We start from the raw sequence: 19853 nt of genomic DNA on the forward strand, positions 1-19853 counted from the left end.
AGGAATCGCAAATCTTTGCTATTCCTTATTTTGCGAATATTTCATACATCCCAAAACATACATGCAAAAAGGCCGTTTGCGATTCGCAAAGGCCGAAATTCTGCGAATTTCGACCTTTGCAATTCGAAAAAGGCTTGATACATATAGAGTTGCAAGGATCTAGTTTTTCTTACAGATTCAACAAATGTTTGCCTTGAGCAACTGATTACACTAGGCACACAGAGGAGGGGGCACGAGGTATATACCAGTATAAATCTACACCACATAGATTGCAGTATTCTTAGCAGACGCCAAGTACTGAATTCCATATTGATTTGATATTCAGACAGAGAAGGGTGTGAGGAAAGCCAGATAACCAGAGTAGCAACCCATTGACGGTACTAGTAACCTTCCATACTCTCTTCCCAGTGGGCAAATCGTGACTTTGACTACGTTAGGTTCTTTTGATCTACGATGAATTTGGGAACCTCCTGTGTGGTCCATTTCACTCCTGCAAAAAGATCCAGGTGAAAGCCTGGCATTAACTATGTCGAAGCTTCAAGCTAGTCACAGAGCCCAGAGAAGTGGATCAGGGCAACCAGCGCTCTCACAACCTCTGATCGCAGGCTGGAGACATTGCTAACTAAGACCCCACCCACCGGGCACTGGTAAGCCTCTCACAGCAGTGTCTCTGCCTGGCATGCACAGTCTACTGTACTAAAAGTAACCTTTACTTAACTTTTTCCCAGCACGCTCTAGCCTCTGCCCAGTTTTACATGAGCACATGTCTTTCACCAAATCCTTAGTCTTGGTGCTATAAGACGTTTCCGTGAGCAACACTTGGGTGTATCCTCAATTGATCATCTGATCTGAAGTCCAGCGCTTGGTTGACTAGTGTGCTACCAGCCTCTGAGCCAAAAGTTGGGACCTACAAGGTTGGTTACATGCTTGTTGTCCCTGTGAGCACATACCCCTGCTGCATCCAAAGACAAGTGCCACGCTCCCCATAATCTTTCTCTGCAAAATGATTCCCTCCTAAACTTAAAGCTGCTGACAGAATGTTTTTAGCACCTACCAAACCAGTAATATCCATGTTATAAGGCATAAAGAAATGGTAACGTGGATACAGAAGACAGCCTAGGCCTCTCTCTACATTTTCTTGCTTATACATGTGTTTGCACGTCTCCTACTGCTGACTTTTGTTTGGACTCTAATTGCTGCTGTGCCCCTGAATGCTCTCGGACGAAGAATTCTCAGGTACATAAATGAAATTTACATGAGGCGGAACGAGGATATAGCAGCCTGTCTTAAGGTAACTGTAACTCGCGCCCATGCCATGTACAATTTTCTCATTAATAATATCATTGCAAATGTTGCAGTGATATTATTCATGATGTCATGATTGATATAATATGTGGGGTGATTAGCAGTGCAATTAGCAGGTCCTGAGCACGGTTTATAAGGCTACGCACAGGAAAGTTTTGTCTCATTTAAAAACCATGTTTCAATGGTACATTCCTGGGTGAACCTTGAGATCCTACACACTGAAAAAACTGGTCTCTCCCAGATTTCGCAGGTCCAGATGGGGCGGTTGCTCCTTCTCTGTAGTTGACACCAAGCTTTGGAATTCCTTGCCCCCCCCGTTCATTTCCAATGAAGACTCTCTCTCGGTCTACAGAAAGCTTCTGAAAACATGGCTATTTTCTTCTTAATTGGCTGATAGTGCATCTCTCTTCGCCTCTGTCCGCTCAGCGCCTTGACACCTTCAGGTATAAGTGTGCTTTACAAATACTATGCTATCCTATCCTCTTCCTCATTCCTCAGCACCACCGGAACAGAACAGGAAGCCCACCCAGGCTCCCTAAGTCAATCACAACGCTACAATCCAATATTGTCATCAGCCTGAGTGCTGCGATTCAGCACTCAGCCACGGATTGTGAGCCTGGACATGTTCTCCACACAGGCTGTAATGCAGCCTGGGTAGAGAACATGCTATGTGTGCATGAATGATTGGCTGGCCCCAGACGGCGGGCCAAACATTCATGCGCACTTGCAAAGTGTGCTCACCACTCCCCCAGCTCCTGTGTCAGAGCAGCTCCATCCCACCCTGCAAAGCTGCTGCAGCAGGACTAATCAAAATGATAATAACCTTGAGTTATTATCATTTTATTTTTCCTTTATTTTGCTGCTGCACAGCATTGGGGGGACGCTCCTCCGCCTTTGCAGAGGAGCCGCCACTACTAACCATGCAAGTAATGACTGTCTCTTTTGTTTTACTCACTGGTGATTGCCTTGAGCAGAAAACGTCAACTCTGGATGTCAGGATGGAAAGTAGATATCACAACAGAGTCCAATCTGCAAAATTGGGTAAGTGGTGACAAGCCTGCAAACAGGACTTCGGACAAACAGACTTTCTACTTGGGAAGTCTGAAAGCCAATCAGTTGACGCATGCAGGAGCAAGGCTTTTATACAAGATGGCTGCCTTGATGATAGCCACTCCCCAAGGCCATGCGAGAAAGCTAAGTTCCCAGGTGCGGTAGGAAGGAGGCCAAAATTAAAAGAGCAATGACTATAGGAAGGAGGCCAAAACTAAAAGGTAATAGCAGTGTGTGACCATGGAGCACTGTACATCAGGAGCAGGAGTATAAGGAGGCGGAGTGTCAAGATAACAGGTAGACGAGGCTAGACTGCATTTAGGTTGACAGGGGGCATAACCAGGCAGCACAAACAGTGCAAGTGGAGCAAAACATGGCACCCTTCCCTCGAGCCTTACGAAGCCCTGAGGGCCCGTCCCCTGGAGCAAGTCATTAATAAAGGGAGTGGTGCGCATGGCTCCCATCTCTGAGCCTTTATAGGCCTCAGGGACCCCATCTCCGTGGGCTGTGTCTTATTTTAAAGGGGAGGGACCACGCTGCCACCCTCCCTAAGACTATTTTGGCCCTGAGGATCCCATCCCCAGGGCCTTCATCAATTATAGGTGGGTGCCTTGAGGCCCACTCAGGGCACCCACCAACCAACACATTGGGGGCCACAGGCAGAGACCCAGGACTCCGCCGCCCAAACTGGTTCCCCATATCATGCAGGAGCCTGCATTGCTCCTGTGAAAGGAGCAGCTGCTTTTTGCATGCACCCCTTTGGGAAGGAGCAATATGTAATGTTTTTTCTCTACCCGCATCAGTGCGGACATGGAATCAGAACACAAGTCTGTACCCAGCTGGCTGGAGAGTTTTTAAATATCCCGCTGGCTGGGAGCAGACTTAGTGCCTGCTCCTATTTGGCACGATATTTAAAAATGCTCCTGCCAGATGGAAGCAAACATGTTTTCCTGCACATGCTAGTGTGGGCGGGGAGACTACTTTGTCCTGAGTTGTGCTTCCTGGGAAACAGTAAGTGAGTCAGACTCAGGGGATGGGGTCCCTGGGGCCTTTAAAGGGTCAGAGAGGGGGGCCACACAGCCCCTTCTTTTAAATAAAGCAACGGCCCCAGGGATGGGGTCCCTGGGGCCTTTGTAAGGCTTGGGGAGTGGGGCTGCTTGGCCCCCCTCCACTTTTTTATATATGTCCTCCCCAGGGGATGTGGTCCCAGGGGCCTAAGAAGGATCCGGTAGGGGGGCGGATTTCCCCCCTCCCTGTATTTTAATATTCAGCCCTGAAGAATGGGGAGCCTGGAGCCTATTTAGGCTCAGGGCGGGGACCGCATTGCCCCCTCCCTTTTTTATACATGTCGGCGGGAGGATGGGATCCCTGGGCCTGTTTAGACTCCAGGAGAGGGTGGCATGCCTCCCTCCTTTATTTTTTGCCTCTACAAAGTGGGATGGGCTCTCCATGGCCTTTCGGAGGCTTGGGAAGGTGGTGACACATGCCTCTCTCCACAAAAAAATGAACATGCATTGCTCGCCCATACCCTGGGTTGTATGTCGGAATAATGAGTTCCTTTATAACGCCTACCTGAACAACGCAGTCTCTAATACGGCCGTGTCTTAACCACGACTAGCTTTACCAAGTATTCCTCTACCATGATTTTTCGTGGTAAAGGCATGCATGGTAAACGGCTATCCATGGCTGAGTTTACCACCCCCTCCTTCTCCCCCGAGCCCTAGTACCCCCATCCTCCTTAAAACTACCCCAAACCCCCATTCCCTAAAAGCTAATCTGTATTCCTCCCACCCCCTAAAACTACATCGAACCCTCCAACCCCCTAAAAACTATTCTGAACCCCTCCCATCCTTAAACTCTACCCCTAACCCTATCCCACCCCGTAAAAACTACCTCGAATCCCCCACTCCCTTTAAACTACCCCAAATACCCCACCCTCTAAAATCGAACCCAAACCCCCACCCCCTAAAAACTAACCCGAACCCCCACCCCTAAAGACTAACTCGAACCCCCCACCCCCTAAAAACTAACTTGAACCCCTCCCACCCCCTAAAAACTAACACAAACACTCCCAGCCCCTAAAAACCAACTCAAACTCCCCCACAGCCTAAGAACTAACTTGAACCCATCCCACCCCCTAAAAAACTAACTCGAGCCCTACCAGCACCTAAAAACTAACCCGTAACCCCACCTCCAAATTACTAACACAAACCCCCACCGACAAAAAAAAACTAACACGAACCCCCCCTCCACCCACGAACCTCTCTAACCTGTTCCTGTCCGACGCTCCTCTGAACTCCGCCCTGCACGAACACTAGACCGCCTTAGCCTTAACCATGCACATTCGTGGTTAAGGCTAAGTCATAGTTCATACAAGTCGTTATTCAGTTTGTGTGACTCCAGAACTCGTTGTTCCGGAGTCGTTGTTGAGGATGTTTCCCCAGACCCTTGCCTACCCCGAGGGGTTTAATAAAACAAGTGCGGGAGCCTCTTTTTTTAAAGATTCTGTGCAAGTTTGCGGCAAAATTTTAAAAAAACGTTTTTGGCCCCAGGTGGGGTCCCTCTGGTCGGGGTATCCCTCTCCTGCCCCCATGTCTTGTTTTGCATCTTTTTAGGACTCTGGACTGAGTCACGAGTCCTAAGATGGCTGCACCATTTTGCAGCCAATCAAATCTCAGCAGGAGATCTTTTGGATCCGTGGAGTCTCTGAGTCGTTAGATATACCAAGTTTTTGAACATTAGTTGAGATATATATATATGTATATATTTGACAACTCTGTCTTTAAACAACTTAGAGGGGTGGCAATGGGGGTATGTTTTCCCCCAGCTACGCGGGGCTCCACGTTGGCTGGTGGGAGGAACATGTCCTCAAAGCACAACATGTGACAGCTTGAAACAACCATATTGTGAAATACTGGAGGTATATTGATGATGTGTTCATCATCTGGCGGAGGATATACAACAAGCCAAAGATTTTGTAAACAACATCAATGTGAATGAATTAAATCTTCATTTCACTGCTAGCATTGATGCTAAAACAACGAACTTCCTTGATGTCCAAGTTCAAATTCGGTAAGGTAAAATTGAAACTAGCCTCCATAGGAAGAGCACCTCAGGGAACACTATACTTCATGCTGGCAGTTTTCATCCCCAGCACACAATAGCCAGCATATCCCCTATGGGGAATTTTTATGGATACATAGGGCGTGCAGTACTGTTGAGGCAAGACAGCATCACCAACAGGAGGCCAAAAATAGGCTGATGGCAAGAGGTTATGCTTCTGACCGCCTGGACTCTGCAATGGCTAAAGCTAATGCTTTAGATCGCCCATCCCTGTTGGACCCCCATAGGAACTCCATCACGGCCATGGAGAGACAAAACAGTACAGATGAATCAGACTGATTACTGGCTACAGCAGACAGGCCAAAGCAATAACCAAAATAGTAAAAAAAGAATGGCCTATTATCCTAACACACCAAGTTCTTAACCCCTTCGCTGCTGATGACGAGCTCAGCTCGTCATCAGCCACGGTAGTCGTCTGCGGATGACGAGCTGAGCTCGTCATCTAACGCAGCTTTTCGCAAATTGCCGCACGCAGCGGGAAACTGCACCGCATGGATGTGGTTAAGGAAGTGATACCTAAGACTCCGACAATTACATTCAGAAGAGCATATTCCATGCGGAACGAACTGGTGACTAGCAGTCCAGAAACTAAACAAACATGTAGTTGGCTGACCCCGCGCAAGGTTTTTTTTAATGCAGCTCTTGCAGGGCGTGTAAATTCGGTGTGAACACTACATCGTATTTGACTCCCTTCTCCACTACCCCGATATCTCTCAGAGCCCATTACACCTGCCGCACAGAGTTTTCTGTGTATGTACTAAGGTGTAGCTGCGATTTATATTATATAGGCAGCACCAAACTGCAAGTACATATAAGGATATTGCAACACTTAACAGCTATAGTGAACTCGGACCCGGCATATCCGGTGGCCCGGCACTTTAAGATCGCTCATAATAACGATTGGAGTCATCTGCAATATTTCGTTATCGATGCAGTAGCCCTTAACAGAAAGGGCGGGAATAGGGACAAATGTCTTAGACAACTGGAGTCAAGATACATAGTGAATTTAAATAGCAAGGTACCAACAGGTCTAAACAACGGGGAAGATTTATATAATTTTCAATGAATGCTAATAATGTCACACGTAGTCTCTGGAATTTAAGTGGATAGCATCAGCTCTTATCAGTCATCCGCATGTTTTAGAGTCTCATTTCTAACAAACTAGTCTCAGGCACACACAATAGTCTTCAGTTTTCTACTTTCTATTTCTGCCAATCCAATGGAGGCCCTTTTCTCCTGCACCACTAGAGGTATAATGATACAATAGTAATCGGCGGATTACTGTTTTATGTGTAAATTTAGGCTTTATGAGCACAGATAAATAATTTTTGGTTTATGCGCAGCACTTTATATCACTATAGGGTGATCCATAGAGTAACGCCAAAGGAATAGCATAGCGGTGAGCTAAATGACCTGGTATTGTAATATTGTGTCATAAGGGGAAGGCAAATAGTTCAACAAATGCTGCATAGCAATGTGTTCTGACCTTACAATTTGAGTATTTGTACAGATACATTTTTTCTTCCCTTTGGATTTCAGTGCAAGGTATCTATGCATGGATTTTTATTTTGCATATTTTTGCGCAATGTTTGTGAAACATACATAATTTATAAAAAGCTAAAGGGAACTTCGTATACCTCTTGCTGGTACCAATCCTCTAGCCACTTCCTTTACACCATAGACCTTGATTGCTCCAGCAATGCTACCCCACATTTATGGCAAAAAATAGCCTTTAGGACACGAGCATTGAAACAATGCAAACTACGCAAACAAGAACGCAAGCAGCTTTTATTTACAGTGATTCTTGATTGCAGTTTAAAAGGCCCTGTATGTGTAAACAAGATTAGTATTTTAGGTTATTTAGCTAATACCTGTGTAATAAGGTTTCAGTGTTAACACAACTGGATATATTTTAAGATGTACTGGATTTAACAGGATTTTAGGGGATGAATTTTTAATCACGTTAAATTGTGTATGTAAATATGAGAATGTATATGTATAATGTGATTATGTCTGTAATTGGTGTGTTGTTTAAAGACCGTAGGTCTAAATAAACATTTCTTTGACCGACTCTATTTACAGTGGGTGTGTTTTTGTGCTTTTTTGCAAGAAATATTTGTTGCATGCAAAATCAACATGAGGACGCATTTTACATTGAAATATAGCTCTAAATGCTGAATTTGCATTTTGCATAATTTTGCATAATTGTGTGAAATTTCACATGATTATGAAAAAGCAAATTGTGTGACTTTTGCACACTCTTATCTGGTCCCAACCCTCTAACAAAAACCGTTGCACAAAAGGCCTTGAGTCCTCAAGCAATGCTACACCAGGTAAGCCAAGGCTGTTAAGGAGTTATTTTCTTCCCTTTGGATTTCAGTGCAAGGTATCTCTGCATAGATTTTTATTTTGCATAATTTTGCACAATGTTTGGGAAATTTCACATAATTTAAAAAGGCTAAAGGGAGCTTCGTATACCTCTTGTTGGTACCAATCCTCTAGCCACTTCCTTTACACCATAGACCTTGATTGCTCCAGGAATGCTACCCCACATTTATGGCAAAAATTAGCCTTTAGGACAGGAGCATTGAAACAATGCAAACTACGCAAACAAGAACGCAAGCAGCTTTCATTTACAGTGATTCGTGATTGCAGTTAAAAAGGCCCAGTATGTGTAAACAAGATTAGTATTTTAGGTTATTTAGCTAATGCCTGTGTAATAAGGTTTCGGTGTTAACACAACTGGATATATTTTAAGATGTACTGTTTTAACAGGATTTTAGTGGATGAATTTTTAATCACGTTAAATTGTGTATGTAAATGTGAGAATGTATATGTATAATGTGATTATGTCTGTAATTGGTGTGTTGTTTAAAGACCGTAGGTCTAAATAAACATTTCTTTGACGGACTCTATTTACAGTGGGTGTGTTTTTGAGCTTTTTTGCAAGAAATGTTTGTTGCATGCAAAATAAACATGAGGACGCATTTTACATTGAAATATAGCTCTAAATGCTAAATTTGCATTTTACATAATTTTGCATAATTGTATGATATTCCATATTATTATGAAAAAGCAAATTGTGTGTCTTTTGCACACTCTTATCTGGTCCCAACCCTCTAACGAAAACCGTTGCACAAACGACCTTGAGTGCTCAAGCAATGCTACCCCAGGTAAGCCAAGGCTGTAAAGGAGTTATTATCTTCCCTTTGGATTTCAGTGCAAGGTATCTATGCATGGATTTTTATTTTGCATAATTTTGCACAATGTTTGTGAAATTTCACATAATTTAAAAAGGCTAAAGGGAACTTCTTATACCTCTTGCTGGTACCAATCCTCTAGCCACTTCCTTTACACCATAGACCTTGATTGCTCCAGCAATGCTATCCATGTGAGTCAAGGCAGCTAAGGAGTTCTCGTCTTTCCTCAGAATTTCAGGGCCTAGTTACCAGGCCATTGGGAAACAAGCATGTCCAAACCAGCGCTGCAGAGCAAAAGGCTTTGTTAGAATGGGGTAATAATAAGATTGTGAGAATCCATCTTGCTCTGAAAGCACCCCCATAGCCTGCAGCCCACCGGGGAAATGCCAAAATGGCAGAATGGCCGGCCCAGCCAGGTGTATGTCCAGAATCTCCTGTGTGAAGTTACCTGCTTCCTCCCAGGTTCTGGGAAACAACCTGATATCAACTGAATCAACATTTTTTTTAAATTCCTAGACCCAAGTGAAATCAGTTCAGGGCGTGTGCTTAATTTGTAAAATGAAAAAACAATAGGAGGGGACAAAACTTTCAAACTTTTCATAGGACCCTGTCGCCAGTGCTGCTGATTACCTGTGTTGTTGAATACCAAGCCTGCTTTTTTTTTACAACTCATATCACTTTCATCCCCTACTCTTGACTTCCTGTCTCTTCAACTCACTTTTTCAGATTCTTTATCATCAAGGCTTTCTCCATTTGACAGGGTTAATTTTTCTTTCTGCTCTTGTTCTCTTCCCTGCCTTTCTCTCTTTTGCTCTGGGTCAAAGTCTGATGATGAAGATAAGCCCCAATCCCCAAAATGAGTGCACGCACCCACCATCTGCCACCCCTTGAAGGCAAGGATTTCCCCTCCTTTCTCACCCACAAAGCAGGGTGAGTGTGTCCCTAGGATACCCATGGGGAAAGCATGAACTGCTGTGGATAATATCAAAAAGAACTCTTACTGAGGTCTGTAGCGTAGCCAATGTGTCATTGGTACTGGTACAAGGAAGGAAAATGGACTGCTAACTGCTGTTTGAATGATAAAATCCAGTAATAAACAGGGTTCAGTGGGCCTCTGTGCCACTGCACCTACTGCACCAATAGAAACTACGCCCCTAGTGGTCCAGCAACAAACCACCCTGTGCAGTGAGATGCCCACCAGACGGGCAACGCCAGATTATTATTGGGAGGGGAGGGGGGATGTCAAGGATGTCAACCTATAGCGAGGTTTCAGCGTGCAGGCCGATGAGAGGAGGTCTATACGTCCAGACGGCCTTTCCGGAGGGACGGTGCCGCAGCGGAGAAACCTGCGCCCGCCACCTTGCCCCGACGAAGGACGGTGAGGGGGGTGCAGGTGGTGATGCCGCTGACCCCAATGTGACTGGGGGTCCCGGAATGCAGCGGCTGCAAGCTTTGGGGCAATCTATTGAGGTGCTTTACACAAGAGCGGGGTGCCTGCCCCGGGCTGCCTGACCACAACATGACAGCTGTCACAGACAGGCTCAGGGTGCCCCGAGCTGCCTGACCTCAAAATGACAGCTATCACCGACCTTCACCGGGATCTCTAGGCAGCACTGAGTGGGGGCCCCCATGGAACAAACATACAACAGTGGCAAAATAAATAAAGAAAAATGCTGAGTCCTTGTCCCGAGAATCATCACGCCTGATTTAGAGTTGGTCCATTGGAGGCCAAGGACTAGCAGTACTACGACAGACAGTACTATGATGGCTGCCGAGCTGGAGCTAGACAAAGAAGCTCCCAGGCCCGGGATCATTAACATTTAAATATCCTGCCGTTACCCTGTGACACACCAACTTTTTGTAACCAGCAGAGCTACTAGAAAAGAGCCTAAATCACTCTCTCACAAGCAATTCTCAGTTCTCCTGGGATGCAGCAGGAGTTCCCTCGATGATCAACTCGTCCCCCCAGTGACTTTGAAGCTTGGCCTGTGATAACTGCATCAGCACGGGAGAACCCCACACCACATCGGTCGGGATTCCCAGGTACTGTATTCCAACTCTGGGCAGCTCTGCCTCACATCCACAGTAGTTTCTGCTGCTTGCAGGCCACACTTACTACCATCCGCCTCTCTACATAATCATACATGGAGTGGCCTTTTATCTCTTTCCATGGAAATAGAAAAAGGGTGCAACCTTTGTACAAAGAAGATAGCAGCCATCCTGGATTGATCAGTAATTGGCATTTCCCTCAATATTTTAGACCAACCATACACCGCAACAAGACACAAAAGCGCAACTAACCTCTCCTCCCATCGGCTCATATAGAGCTAGAACTCTCAGTCGTTAACTATCCACCCGCCAAACCCCACCCAGAACTCTAAACTCGTGCATTAGGGACTCAACTCATGGTCCATAAATTACCCAGAAAATCTGACCAGTAATGCTAAAAAGAACTTCAAGCGCAGAACTTTAAAACAGCACCTGGAAACACTTATAGTAGACAACTACCACACCACGACTAACAGCAAGATGAAAACTAACTTTGTCTTTTACACAAATCGCCCCACTAAGTGGAAAAACACCTTCCTTCTTCACTTTCAAGTCACCAAGTCAGTAAATATTCTCTATGGTGATAAAATCTCCACAGCCGTCCCCCTACCTTTAAAGGGGAACTCACAATTTCCATCTTCAGAGCAGGAATCATTCTCATACAGGCCACTGACCCGCACCTCACCACATTTGATCGGCACTTCCCAACATTACTCTCCTCTTTAACTCATCAGTACCATCAAACCCAATTTCCCCATACGCCCCCCACCCAACAAAAAACCCTGAACCGACACAAACTCCCTCCCCGGACGACCTGCACTACAACTCATGGCCATCCACCATCAGTCATTACAATCTCACTACCCCTATCATCACACTCCGCCGTCAAACACCCACTACAACGGCTTCAACCGCTACCACCAGGTCCAGCAAACACACAGTTAATAAACACCGCAAGGCTGATCCTGAGCTAGGCAGATCGGACTCAAACTACAGTCTTTCCGTTACTGAACTCACTACAGGCACACCCCCCCCCTCGACTGCAGTAGACCCACCTCTACCCTCGCAAACTATCCTCAACTCCACCCACTATCCCTCAAACCATCTCCAGTACCCAATAATCCCTTGGACACTGACCTCCCTCAAACCACTGCACAATCTCCCTCCCCAGGCCCACCGCCACATGCCCAAACCATCCCCACTTTTAATCCCACTACTCATCCCCTGGACAAGGACTTCCTCCTAACCATTACTCACTCTCCTCCCTTGGACCCAAGACCCACAACACTTCCTCCTAACACCTTGACCAGAAACATCAATGACCCGACTCCTCATGTCCAATCTCTCCCCACTCCTAATCCCAATGATGCCATTCAATCCCATAACCCAGTACTCTGTCCTTCCACAGACCCTAGTCATACAACGCTCCTGACGAAGACAATATGCCCTTTCAGCTCACTTGCCCAGCTCCTGACCCGAATGGAGCAGAAAATTGACTCCCTAGCTGCAGATATCCTACACCTACAACAAGACCTTCCCAACCGGATTAAGCCACCTTGCTCACACACTTCAGGTAGCTACACACCTTTCCCCCATACAGCCTCTTTCATGGCCCCACTTAACACCCCATGGCCCAGCAGCCCTTTGAGGAATCAGGCACATCGACCTAGCTGAGCTCTCCGCCCCATTTCAGTACGAGAAGCAGATGAGATCAACAACTATTACCTCGCAATAAGCCAGAACACGGCCCCTTTCGCAATTAAAGTTATAGTGGGCACTATAGAATCCCTAGACCTGTCCTCTCACCCAGACCCCCTGCTCAATACATTTCTATACATAATGCACACACCAACATTCAGGCTCCCTATCCTCTATTGTGCATGTTCCTCAACTGTAGGTTAGCAGTACAACATGCCATAGATATTGCTAAAGTTATACTCGCAGAAGAAATAGACATTGCATTCCTCACAGAATCCTAGCTCAATGACCATTCTACCCCTATCCTAGACTTTCTCAACCTCCAGGCTACAAGACCATCAGACTTGACAGACCAATCAAAACAGGTGGCGGCCTAGCTATCGTTCACAAAGAAGGAATATAGCTTAACACATTAAAATCCACAGGATACCTGACTCTTGAGTACCTAGGTGTTGAACTTACAGTCAAAGGCACCACGGCCATCACATTTTACACCATCTGCCATCCTCTTTGTGAACGTACCCTCTTCGCTGAAGAACTAACCAACCTAATAGCACGCTTTTCCCTAACAGACACGGAAGATGTGTTCCTGGGTGGCTTCAATATCCACTGGAACAACCCAGAAGACACCACAGCCCAGAACCTCTCCAACCTACTTGAAATTACCAACCTCAAATGACTCTGCAATGAACCAACACACATAAAAGGAGCAACACTGAATGCGATCACCACCAAAAATGAGATGGTCTCTCTGAGATTGATTTCTCCCATTGACTAGTCTGACCACCACCTCATTTTTTTTTTATTTGCGGGTTTATATCGCGCTCGAATCAACTCCCGAAGGAGTATCTCTGCACCCTCAGAACACCACAAGCACAATCAGGGGGTACACTTACAAAGAATTAGTTTTGAAACAGGAAGGTTTTAAGCTGTTTCCTGAACAACAGATGCTCCGAACGTTGCCTGAGAGCTAAAGGGAGTTTATTCCATAATGTGGGCCCGACCACCGACAGAGCTTTGCTTCCGTAACTGGCCTTCTTTGCAGGGGGCACACACAATAGAAGCTGGTTACTGGACCTAAGGGAGCGAGCAGGAGTATAAGGTACAAATGTGTCTATAAATAAGAGGGACCTAGTCCATTTAGACTTTTGTGAATTAGACAACACGTCTTAAACTTAATCCTTAGGCGAACAGATAGCCGATGTAGCTTGCCCAAAAGAGGTTTGGACGCGGAGCTAGGGGGAGCGTTCAAAACCAACTGGGCAGCAGTATTCTGCACCACTTGGTTTTAGCTAATACTCCCTCATTTGCTGATAACAACAGCCCATTGCAATAGTCAATACGACTAAGGACGAGAGCCTGCACCAGTGTTTTCCTGGTGGAGTCAGGAAGCAGGGGAACACTTTGCGTAAGAGGCCTATCACATGGAAACATGAGCCCACAGTGTGGTTACCATGCTGCTTCAGCGAGAGCTCTTGGTCTAGACGTACTCCCAAGCTCTTCATGACCTGTTTAGGGTCGGGGACTGGCCCAAGATCTTGTGGCCACCAGTCCAGGGTCCATAGGATTTTAGCCTCCCCAAAGAGCATGACTTCGGTCTTCCCTACATTACACTGTAGGCAATTTGATGACATCCACTGGGCCACAGCCTTCATGCCCTGGGAGAAAGAGGTTTTAACCTCGGCGGTTAGAAACTTAAGAGGGAAAAGTGTAAAAAAGGGTTCCAAAGACAACCAGTAACCAAAGACCCTTTTATGTTGCCCGGCGGTATCGCCTCTATGACCCACCAATGTTAATCAATGAAGAAGCAGGCGCTGGAGACTGGAAGGCAGGAAACGAGGATTTTATTCTCTCCGGAGGAGAACACATCAATTCAGACAGCAAGTATCGTCACGAGGTGCTCTAACCACATCTCTGAGGCCTGGCCTCTTATACTAGAGTTTATGATCTTTATTGCACATAACACATTCTCGCAATACTATGACACTTGAAAGAACATCCTCGGAATCTCCCCTTCAGACCCGTTCCCACATACATTTACAGTTGGATTCCCCACCCCGGTCACAACAGGTGATGGTTGTCGCACAGCAGGGCATTCCGCCGATTCACGGAATGCATGGGTTTGATCGGATCTCATAGGGTGGGGGCTTTGATCGGTTCGAGGGTCTTTTGATGGGGAGGGGAAGCTTCCTACTGTACGGGGTAATAAACAGTATCCGCAGGGCCAGGTGGCGGCCTGGGAACAAGGAAGACAAACGGGGACACAGGAAAAAGGGGTTTTGCATCAAAAGGATCTGAGGCCATGAAAGGAATGAAGGGAGGTGTCGCGCTGGGAACAGGATGGGATTCCGTGATGAAGCTGCGCTGAAGAGGGGTTTATGGCCCAAGGCATGAGAGAGCGGGGGTTGTCAGTGTGCGGGGGGGAATGCTTGCGAGGTTAAGAGAGAGAGAGACGCGCTGGCTATCAGCGAGGGGCAGGGAGGCCATGGTGCTTAAAATGGCTGCCGCTTACGCGCACGAATGGGCTTGGAAAGGGGCAAGATGGCGCCGATAATGTTGACGTTTTGCAGTCTAATCTTTAACAGTCCTCCCTTTTCAACATATCTTAGCCAACTTGCTTACTCAATGTCAATCTTCATCAAATTCCTAACCTCGGCATCATATATTGCTCTCATATGTTCGTTTCCAAAGTCCACAGTCTTAGGGCAAATACAATTTACACATAATGTACACAGGGGTGGTAGACATTGAATTCCTAAACATAAACCGCATATTACAACCACAGGAATCAGGATAATGGTGAATAGTCTCCAGCCCCAGTTCTTAACGGTGCTCCAGAACCACCCACCCAGCGACCATTCTTCTTGTTCTTGGTGGACTTCTGAAGAGAGTCTATGAAGATGTTCGATGGCCTTGTACACTGAGGGTGAGTTGTCCGGTATGTACGTACAGCAGCTGGACCCAATAATGCGGCATGCCCCACCACGATCCGCAAGAACCACATCCAGGACAAGGCGGTTTTGGAGGGCCACCAAGCGGACCGCTTGAAGTTCAGCGGTGTTGTTAGCAAGGATACCAGCCGTGATGTTCATTGTTGTCTCAACTGCTTGAGTCAGATGTCGGATGGCACGGCTGTTTGCCATCGGGCCCCAGAGGGGGACAAGTCCTTTCGTAGCATCGATGAATTGCGCTCCTGTTGAGTCGGCTTGTTCGATGTCCTTGGCTCGTTTTTGTCTGTGATGATTTGCTGGTGCCACATAAGTCGGAGGAAGGATGAAGGAAATGAAACAAGTGCCCCCCCAGCCTTTGGGGAGCCAGGTGTAAGCCTTCGTGCCGCAGACGAAATACGTGTTTGGAGATGCCACAAAGGAAGGTGGGTCGGCGGAGTCCAGAGTTCTGGAAAACCGGCAGGCACTGTGGCCTACCAGCTGAGTCCCAAGCCCTTCCATGCACATGTGGCCGGTGACGTTGATGACTGACAGAGCCACAGTCAGAGTGGCAGCCGTTCGTTTTCGCAGGTAGGAGAAGGTGGTTCTGGTTGGATTATTGAACACTTGCATTTCAACTTGTTCTTTAGCAGGGATGTCCAAGTGGATTGTGTTGTTGTTGGTCTGCGGGCAGAAGTGTGTCTTTGTTCCGTTCCGCCAGACCCCGTGGTAGAAATGCGTTACCGTTTTGCTGGAGGTGGCATTGTCCTTAAAGCTTTCTTGCAGAAGCATCAGCCAGGCAAGACAGGAACCGTGAACTGAGAAAGGTGAAGGGATGAATGGTATCGAGTGTCCAGTGGCGTGGGGTAGCAACCCACAGATCCAACAGTTGGTGGCATTGGTGGCAAGGTTGTGCTGGTGAAGTAGTTGTACGAAGGAGTTATTCCAAAATTCCTTTCGCCTCTCTCTGAGTTGGGGAGAGAGCGAGATCAGATGATGTTCCTTCATGGTGGTAGGCTGGACAGTGGTCAGGAATGTTTCGTGAGCAGGTGCATTTTCTTCCACAATCCAGAGTGTGGTCATGAGGAGAAAGCAGAAGAGGATTGTGATGAAGAGCGCAATAGTCTTTGGGCTATGGAGTCTGTCTGCTTTTGGGTTTCTGCGGGGGGTATTTCCTGTTGCCTTCATCATCTTCTTATTTGGCGCTTCCATCATCTTCTTATCTGGCGCTTCCATCATCTTCAAGGGGCTCGGTAGCGGGCAGAACCACAGACTTTGTTTTGCTTCTCTCCGGGTAACCCTTGGTAGTGTTTAGGTCACCGTTCTGAGATTTAACTCAGTCCGTGGTCTACTTAGCCGAGACTCCCTCCTTTCGACGCAGGAAATACCCTTCTTTTGATGGCACTGTGGGATCAGAGAATTTTGAAAGTTCGAGTGTGTCGGTATCAGGATAGCAGGTTAGTGATGGTCGGTCCTTGTTCAGGAGCTCTTCTTGGTTGTCGATGTTTTCGGTCGAGGTCAGGGTCGAGGAGATCTTCTTACAGTGGTGCGCATGCAGCCAGTTGCGTTTTCCCTCCACCCGTAGTGCTGTTCGGGTGGTGATGAGGACTTGCCAGGGGCCCGTCCACCGGGGTTCCAGACTCTTGGCACGCTGGAAGTTCCGGATCAGGATGAAATCCCCAGGCTGAATGGTGTGTCCGGGACCCCTGGAAGTGTCAGGGATGGCATGCAGCACCTGTTGATGGATAACAGACAGCGTTTTAGTCAACTGACATAAGTAATCAGACATTAGGACGTCCGGGACGTCATGAATGGAAGTTGGTTTCGGTGCAGACCAGACATTCATAGGCCGGCCGAAAACAACCTCGTATGGCGTCAAGTGGTGTTTGGTGGGGGTGGAACGCATTGAAAGCAATGCCAGGGGGAGTGCGTCTGGCCATTTCAGTCCTGTGGTAGCTACTATTTTGGCCAATTTTAGTTTCAGTGTGGCGTTATGTCGTTCAACTAGCCCAGCAGATTGGGGGTGGAAGACTGCGTGGAACTTTTGTTTTACACCCAACCCCTTCAAAATGAGTTGGATAACTTCGGCTACGAAGTGGGGCCCATTGTCGCTCCACAAAATTCGACAAAGGCCGTAACGGGGGAAAAACTCCTTTAACAGTACTTTTGCTGTGGCCATAGCAGTGTTGTCACGGGTTGGATATGCTTCCACCCATTTGCTAAATGCGCACACCACCACAAGTACATATTTCAGGCCTTGACATCTGTCTAGTTGGATGTAGTCCATCTGCAGGACTTCAAACGGGTGATTCGGGACCCCAAACCCTCCCCGGGGTACTACAGTTCCTTTCCCGGGATTGTGTTGCAGGCATATCAAACATTGTTGGACCAGGCGTTTGGCGGACTCTGTGATCTTATCATTGTGCCAAACTCTGGAGACAAGTTCAATCATAGGGGCTGATCCTATGTGGGCAGGGGAATGTGCCATAGTCAGTATGGGAATCAGATATGAGTCAGGTAATAACCATTTGTTTGTGTCTTTTGTCCGCCAGCAGCCTTCGTCATCTTTCAATCCCACCCGTGTCCATTCAGTCAGTTCGTGTTGTGTGCTAGCCATTTGAATGTCTCTGATAGTGTCCCTAGCGTCAGACCATTTTTCTGCTTGTGACCTGGTCACATACATGCGCGTTGTCGTCCTATTTTCAGCTGTCGTTCGGGCAGTGAGGTCGGCTAGTGCATTTCCCTGTCCAATAATGTCTGTCACCCTTTTGTGTGCCTGGCATTTGATGACTGCAAGCTTTTTGGGGAGAAGGACGGCTTCGATCAAGGCGGAGACTAGATCCCCGTGTAAAATGGGGGTGCCGTGTGAGGTCAAGAATCCCCTCTCCCTCCACAGGAGCCCAAAATGGTGAACCACCCCGAAGGCATACTGGCTGTCGGTGTAAATGTTTGCTGTGGTTCCTGCTGCTAGAATACAGGCTCGTGTCAGGGCAATCAGTTCCGCTGCCTGGGCAGATCGTTGCGTTATGCGGGCTGTCTCGACTATAGTTCGAGCCGTGGTGACTGCATAGGCAGCTGAAGTGGTGCCATCGGGGAGTTTGATGCAAGAACCGTCCACCCACAGCTCTCCGTCGGGGTTGGGGAAGGCCGTGTCTCTGAGGTCAACCCTACTTCTGGTTTGTTCGTCTGTGAGGGTCACACAGTCGTGTACAGGGTGCGCATTGGGATCGTTTTCTGGTAAGGGCAGCAGGGTTGCTGGGTTCAGTGTGGTGCATCTCTTCAGAGTGATGTGGGGTGCGAGCAGAGTCAGTTCGTATCCTGTCAGTCGTGCACTCGTCAGGTGTTGCGTTTTGGTTTGGTTTAGGAGGGTGTCAACTGCATGGGGTACCAGTACTGTGAGGGAATTCGAGAGCACGATCCCTTCACTCTGTCGGATAGAGATCGCAGCAGCAGCTACGGCTCGAAGGCAAGCAGGCAGGGCTCTGGCTACAGGGTCAAGAGTGGCTGAGAAGTAAGCGCATGGTCGTTGCTTTGAGCCGATGGACTGGGTCAGGACAGATAAAGCGCACCCCTCCCTTTCATGGGTGTAAAGGGAGAAGGGCTTTGTGTAATCGGGGGTGCCCAACACAGGGGCCGAGCAGAGGGCATCTCGTAGTTGCATGAAAGAAGCCTGACACTCAGGGGTCCAAGGGAGTGGGAGAGGGATGTCCTTTGCTAACAATGAAAGCAGTGGTTTTACTACAAGGCTAAAGTTGGGTAACCACTGTCGGCAGAAGGAGGTGAGGCCTAGTAGGGAGCGGACCTGTTTCTGGGTCTTAGGGACAGGGGTGTCGAGAATGGTTTGGATCCGGTCAGGAGTCAATTTCCTTCCGTCTTTGGACAAAAGGTGGCCTAGGTAAGTGACCTGGGGTTGGCAGAATTGCAACTTCTTCTTAGAGACCTTGTGGCCATTTTCTGCAAGGAAATGCAGGAGTTGAATGGTGGCTGTGACAGCTAGTGGAGTGGTGTCGGCTGCCAAGAGGATGTCATCGACATATTGTACTAACACCACTCCATCGGGTAACTGGACTTGATCCAGTTGTCTCTTGAGGGCCTGGCTGTAGATGCTAGGGCTTTCTGTGTAGCCCTGGGGTGCTCGGCAGAACCTATATGAGCGGGCTTTTAGGGTGAAACCGAAGAGATATCGGCTGTCTGGGTGGATGGGGATGGAAAAGAATGCGTTTTTGAGGTCAATGACAGTGAAGGTGGTGGCAGTGGAGGGAATCAAAGTCAGGATGGTGGTAATGTCCGAGACCACAGGGTACTGGGGTACCACCACTTTGTTGATCTCTCGAAGGTCAATGATGAAGCGGTATGCTTTCTCATCTCCTTCTCCCTGTCTCTTAATGATGGGCAAGATTGGGCTGTTGCAAACGTTGCTAACTACTTCCTCTACCACTCCTGCGTCTATCAGTGATTGGATGATTTCCACCAATGCCTTCTCGCCCTCGGGTGATATCCG

The sequence above is a fragment of the Lissotriton vulgaris genome, chromosome 4_1 (genome assembly GCF_964263255.1).
Source record: "Lissotriton vulgaris chromosome 4_1, aLisVul1.2, whole genome shotgun sequence".
Lineage (NCBI taxonomy): Eukaryota > Metazoa > Chordata > Amphibia > Caudata > Salamandridae > Lissotriton > Lissotriton vulgaris.